This window comes from Crocuta crocuta, unplaced genomic scaffold, assembly GCF_008692635.1.
Source record: "Crocuta crocuta isolate KB4526 unplaced genomic scaffold, BGI_CrCroc_1.0 scaffold408, whole genome shotgun sequence".
NCBI lineage: Eukaryota > Metazoa > Chordata > Mammalia > Carnivora > Hyaenidae > Crocuta > Crocuta crocuta.
The window spans coordinates 5,008,469-5,014,749 of record NW_027527444.1 but is presented as its reverse complement, the minus strand read 5'-3'; the positions used below and the strand labels follow the sequence as shown (position 1 = coordinate 5,014,749).

Genomic DNA, 6,281 nt, shown 5'->3' with positions numbered 1-6,281 from the left:
AGGTGCTCCAGGGCCAGACGCGAGTCCCCACAGCCACCGAGCTCGGGACGGGACGCTGGCGACAGCACCTGAGTGAGCCACACCTGAAGGGCGGGGAGGCCAAGCCAAGGGCCAGTCATGTGTCGGGGAAGGAGGGGAGGGCACCGAGCTCCGGGGCGAGGGCAGCCGGTCCCCAGGGCATGTGGGCGGGGGCGGGTGCAGAGAAGGGAGCGGGAGGGAGCAGGGGGGGCCTGCAGAGCTGAGCTGAGCGGGGCTGGCAGAGGAGCCCCAGGCAGTTTCCTCCTCAGAAGCCCCAGCTGGGCAGACCCGGCCCACTTCCCTGAGTGGCACTCCACACAGGAGCCGGCGTGCCAGCCACGGAAACCCACTGTCTGAGACGTGGGAACGAATGAACAGCACGGGGCGGTCACGGGGTGAAGGACCAGAAGGACTGGAGGTCACCGTGTGGTCACATCTCTGGACGTGGGCGCTGGGGGGAGGGCGCGGGGCGTGCCCTCGGCCGCGTGGACAGCTGCGTTCTCAGGAGAGGGCCGTGAGACAAGGACGCACGTGGTAGGCAGACGCGACCCCACAGAGGAGCAGACGTGCCCGAGGGGAGCAGGTGACAGCCCCACGCTCAGCCCCCCACGGTCCGCTGCCTGGACTTGCGCAGAGCAGAGAGGCGTCCGTCATACTTTACAGCCCGATTGTNGGCGCGGGGCGTGCCCTCGGCCGCGTGGACAGCTGCGTTCTCAGGAGAGGGCCGTGAGACAAGGACGCACGTGGTAGGCAGACGCGACCCCACAGAGGAGCAGACGTGCCCGAGGGGAGCAGGTGACAGCCCCACGCTCAGCCCCCCACGGTCCGCTGCCTGGACTTGCGCAGAGCAGAGCAGAGAGGCGTCCGTCACACTTTACAGCCCGATTGCTTCCATGTCAGCAATCAGCTCAGTGTGACGCACGGGGGACACCAGTGAGGACGGAGACGAACGGAACCAGAGGAAGAAGCAGGGACACGTAGAAACGTTTCTGGATAACGATAAGAAAGCTGGCTTGGCGGCTGTGGCCCCCGGCTGTGCTCCTAGAGGTGGGGTCTGGGGGGCACTTGCCGGACGGAAACCCCCACCCGGTCAGAGCTGAGGGTCCAGAGGTGGCTGTGGGCAGCGCCCCTGTTCCCGGTCAGGCCCGGGAGCCCATCCCACGGGCACCGTGGAGCCTCCACCCCTTGAGGTGCCCCCTCCTCACAATTCAAACAGGGCCGTCTTTCTGCCTGCGTGGGGAGGGGGTGGGAGGCAGACAGGCACCGGAAGAGGTGAGGAAGGGAAGCCACCCCGTGCAGGATTCCCCGAAGAGTCTCTGCTCCGTCTTACAGGGACCCTCACCTGTGAGGCAAGCCGAGTCCAGGGTCAGCATCTCGGGGGCGAAGCGTCCGTCTGCTGAGAGAGAGTAGGAAGTCGATCCTGCCGCGCCTGGCAGTGGTGGCTGCCCAAGTGTTGGCTCGAGAGCCTGCGGGAGCGCTAGAACTGTGACCACAGCAAGAGAGGAGCAGAGACGCCTGCCCGCAAAGACGTGCCCGCGACACGGGCCCAGGGAGACGGGCGACTCCGCTCCCTCTCTTCCTCCAGAGAAAGGAGGACCGTGGAGGCCGAGCACGGCGAGAGGCCACGGGCGTCCGTGAGGGTGGGCTTCGCAGGACTAAGACAACCCCCTGACGGGATAGGGGAGCCATCCTTGGTGGTGGAGAGGCTGGGGTGCTGCTCAGACACAGACCCGGTGAGGGCGAAGTTCTCAAGAGCACGGAGTTCGGAAAGCCGACAGGCGAGCGGGGAGAGCCCGGCGTTTCGAGAGTGCGGGTGAGGTCCTGGGAAGGATCGGGTGAGCAGAGGTGCCCTCGCGGGCTCACGAGGTGTGAGTCACGTCAGGCGGCTCGCTCCACTGTTTCACGTTCAGACAGTACTACCGTTCAGTACTGGTACCGCTGGAGGTTCAGAAGGCGCTCGCCAGATCACTTCATCCCCAGGGAAGCAGTCGTGGGCACGGTCAGGCAGCTTACAGACGGCTGGGTAGCCGACGGAGCTAGTCAGCGGCCGAGGGCAACAGTTGGGCTTTGCCGTGGGCGCGTGCAGGTTCTATCGTTAGCGGTTCTGTCAAGGACGCAGATGAATGTGGAGGAAGTGTGTACTCTCAGCCGCTACTCTTAACAAATGAGGCAGAGATGTGAAGTCAGAATCTCGGAAGATCCTGAGCCAAGGAACCAAAACCAGAGGCACTCTGCCTGCGCCCCACGTGGCCTCCACCCAGCCAGTGACCACACACCTTCCTGCCCGGAAAGGAAGCCTGGCCTCGCTCACCCCACGTCCCGCAGCGCCTCCGGCTGCCCTCTGCTCCCCATCCCGTCTGGACCGTGGAGCGACTCCGTATAGAGTCGCTTGTCCCACAAGGGACCATCCCACGGCCACGGCTCCATTAGCTGACGGCCCGGTGGCCTGTCCCCGTGGGGGGGGTGGGTCCCACACGGTCACCATGCCACGCCAGCAACGAGGCCATGGTTCTTCTGCTTCGTGAGGAGCAGCCTTAGTGTTGACGGTGAGTCTGCAGTAAGATGTTCGTTGGGGCTGAGTTTATGTTTTGCACGTCGGTTAATTCAGTGTCACATTTAATTCCATTCCCAAGGCTTCCCCGATCCTGCACATTCCACAGAAACCAGAGGATGGGAAGCTCTCCAGGGCTTGCTTCTTCCATTGTTATTACGATGGCAGAGAGGCGGACGGCCGTGAGGGTTGGGGTTTGGGCGCTCTTACATCCCAAGCACTTGGGCCCAAGCAGTAGCTCCTGGACAGTCCCCTCCCGTGACGTGTCCTGTCACTGCTCTGTGGGTCTGTCTGGACCATGCTTACAACATACTCCAGATCGATTCTTCCTCTGTGAGATCAGTCCAGTTAATTGCGTCCCGACTCCAGCTAGAGTCTTCGTCCTTTTCAAACTGCCCTGTGTCACCATGCGACAACTGCTGGTTTCCACTGTGCAGATGGGTGACCGGGCACTTCCGTACATCAGCTGGTGCCCTCCTCAGTCCCTGGGTCACCACTGCTCACCCCTCCCCTCTGGTGACCACCAGTTTATTCCCAAGAGTTAAGAGTCTGGTTTCTGTCTTTTTTTTTTCTTGTTTATTCGTTTGTTTTGTTTCTTAAAGTCCACACGTGAGTGAAATCGCACAATATTTGTCTTTCTCTCACAGACTTGTTTCCCTTGGTATAATACACTCCAGATCCATCCACGTCATTGCAAACGCCGAGGTTTCGTCCAATGTTCCGTAGCTGAGTAAGAGTCTATTGTATATAAACCACATCCTCTTGATCTGCTTATCAGTCCATGGACACGTGGACTATGTTTCCATAGTGTGACGATTGTCAGCAGTGCCACAGTAAACAGGGTGCACTTATCTTTTTGAATTAGCGTTTTCATATTCTTCGGATAAATACCTAGTAGTGCAGTTGCTGGGTTGTAGGGTAGTTCTGCTTTCAACTTACTGAGGACCCTCCGCACCATTTCCCAGCGCGGCTGCGCCGGCTCGCACCCCCACCAGCGGTGCCGAGGGCCCCCTTTCTCTGCATCCTCGCCAACGCCTCTTGTGTCTTGTGGTTTGGGGACTGGCCGTCCCGACAGGTGTGGGGTGGATCTCACCGTGGATCTGGTCTGCATGTCCTGACGATGAGACGTTGGACCCCCTTTCCCGTGTTGGTGGGCGTCCGGGTGTCTGCTTTGGAGATGTGTCTGCTCGGGTATAGTTTCTTCCTTTTGAGAGCAAAGTAGTGTCTGAGTCTTCTCTGCGCTTCCAGGGGCAGGGACCGTGACCCCCACATCGGAGTCTCTGATAAACCCCAGGGACTCGGGCCATCGGCGCTGAATCCCGTGTGCCCTCCTGAGGTGGCAGCGCTCATGTTCTGCGTGACGCGGCCATCTGGCAGAGCACGTGAGCGTCGGTGAGAATGGTTTGCTTGGAGCATCCATGGATGGGAAAGTCCGTGGGGACAAGAAAAGCCGTGGCCCTTTCCGTGGCAGAGACACAGTAACACAGTGACCACTGTTCCATCCTGAATCTAATGTGGATATTTATGTAAATTTGTTGGAAAGTTGACGGGATTTGCCAGCCCCCCCACCCCAATTTGTGTGGAAGCTTCATCGCAGGCCCAGGATGCACTTTTTGGCTCTCTCACTGTGCTGGGAGCTTGCGTCCAGCCAGGCCGGGCAGGGTGTGCGCCTGTGCTTCGTCCAGAGCTGCCCTTTTGTAGTCGGCTCCCCGTCACCAAGCTGTCACATGCCCAGGCACTCTGCTCCGTTCAGCCGTTGTGGCTCCGTGCACTCAGGGCAAAAGGGCAGAGACCTTCAGGGAGAGGCTGGCCTCCACCTCTGGCCTCCACCCCAGCCTCCACCCCCAGCTCTCCCTACATCTTGGCTGTATAAGCATCACCAACAACCCCGCTAAGAGCTGACTGTCCTTTGCCCTTCGCCCTGGGCAGGTGAGTCTGGAAGACTCACTTGGTCAGGCTTCATTGATTTCTCAGGGGCAGCGCCAGGGGCCTCTGGGCCTCTCGCCCTTGTGATTGGGAGGCAGCTGATCACTCCAGCCCCTCAACCTGGTCACCACCTTGGTCGGGGGGAGCTGTGTGAGACTGAGCCTCTCGCCCTGAGGGCTCCCTAGATCCTCACCTCTGGGAGCCACACCACTCCCGAGGGGTCAGGCGGCCGCCAGGGCAGGGATGCATTGGCTCAGGGCCAGGGGAGCCTGGCAACCGGCTGTCCGATGGCGCATGTGCTGATCAGAAGGAGGGGGCTGCTCAGGATTGGGTGCGCGCACCTGGCCTTGGTGGGAAGCCCTGGGAGAGCCTGGACCAGCAGAGGAAAGCGAGGACCGTCCTCGCAGACCTCGGGCGGCAGACACTGAGCTGCTGCCTGACTGAGGGGCTCTGGGTCCTAATTTGGGAGAAGAGGGGCCGTAAGCCCCGTCATGGATGGAAGCTGTCGGAAAATTCACAGACGACAGGCTCCCGTCCCTGGACGAGGACCCTCTGCTCTGGAGCGAGTTTCCTCTGATGACGGCTCCTGCGCAGAGGCCACGCTCCCTCTTCCCGCTGGCCTCCCAGCAGTGGGTGGGGACGGGGACACGGCGCCAGTTCCCACGCCCACTGGCCCCAAGCGGCACTGTCTGGGCCTGGCGCCTGCCTCGCGGCAGCGGCTGCAGAAGGGTGAGCAGGGGTGAACGGGAGGGAGCCGCGCCGGGCAGGGTACGAGGGGCCTCCTCCAGGCAGACGGGAGGCGGGTGGGGAGGCGGGAGCAGGAACCGCCGGCACCCCTGCCCGCGGCGCGCGCCCCGTAGCAGCGCTGCTCCTGGGATCCACGTTGGGCGGGGATCCTCCATCCCGATGGCAGACGTTTCCCTCCTCCTCCTCCGTGACCCGGGCCCGGCAGCGTGCCCCCCTCGCCGGTGAAAGGCTGTCTGTCCGCCCTGCAGACGCGCCCTGAACTCCGTGCCCGCCCTGGCCGCACACGCATAAGTCCCACCGTGCCTGTCTCGGGAGACTGGAAGGTGAGGGGACAGGCCGGTGGGCCTCTGTGCCCCGGGCACCGACCCGGAGGAGGTCAGTGTGTGCGCCCGCCCTCCCTACAGGGGCGCAGGGGCGTGGGCCCACAGTGGACGAGCTGGGCACTAGCGTCCACTGGCCGGGCCAGGAGGCCACGTGACCCGGCCCGTCTCACCTCTCACCTCACCCGCCGTCTCACCTCACCCACCATCTCCCCTCTCACCTCACCCGCCGTCTCACCTCACCCACCATCTCCCCTCTCACCTCACCCGCCGTCTCACCTCACCCACCATCTCCCCTCTCACCTCACCCGCCGTCTCACCTCACCCACCATCTCCCCTCTCACCTCACCCGCCGTCTCACCTCACCCACCATCTCCCCTCTCACCTCACTCACCTCACCCAGCCCGTCTCACCTCACCTCACCCGCGGTCTCACCTCACCCTCCCGGGAACTCCCGCGCAGGGACCCACCAGCCTTTCCTCTGAAAGGTCCGCGGTAGGAATCTGAATCCCATGAGGGAGGCCTTGCTTTGTTGTTTCCGATATCTTGAAAATCACGGGGAACCAGGCGCCCTGAGCAAAGGTGACGTCAGCCTCCGTGATGCCACTTTGGCCGGAACTCAGAATCTGCGGCGGAGGGGGGAGGGGCACCGGCGGGAGGGGCGCGTTCACGGCCCCGAGCAGCGCCCAGCGGGAGGACGGAGGACGGAGGACGGAGGG

The 6,281-nt window shown here is 62.6% G+C and overlaps 1 protein-coding gene and 1 long non-coding RNA gene across 2 annotated transcripts in view; one reads left to right on the top strand and one right to left on the bottom strand.

Moving 5' to 3' along the window:
• Nucleotides 1–6,281, top strand: part of PTPRN2 (protein tyrosine phosphatase receptor type N2) — a 639,986-nt gene that overhangs the window by 463,835 nt on the left and 169,870 nt on the right. The window lies entirely within an intron of this gene.
• On the bottom strand, nucleotides 936–6,127 carry LOC144229749 (uncharacterized). The gene is made up of 3 exons (XR_013334594.1): nucleotides 5,998–6,127; nucleotides 1,361–1,414; nucleotides 936–1,007 (listed from the first exon to the last, which is right to left on the bottom strand). It is a non-coding gene; the product is annotated as an uncharacterized LOC144229749 (long non-coding RNA).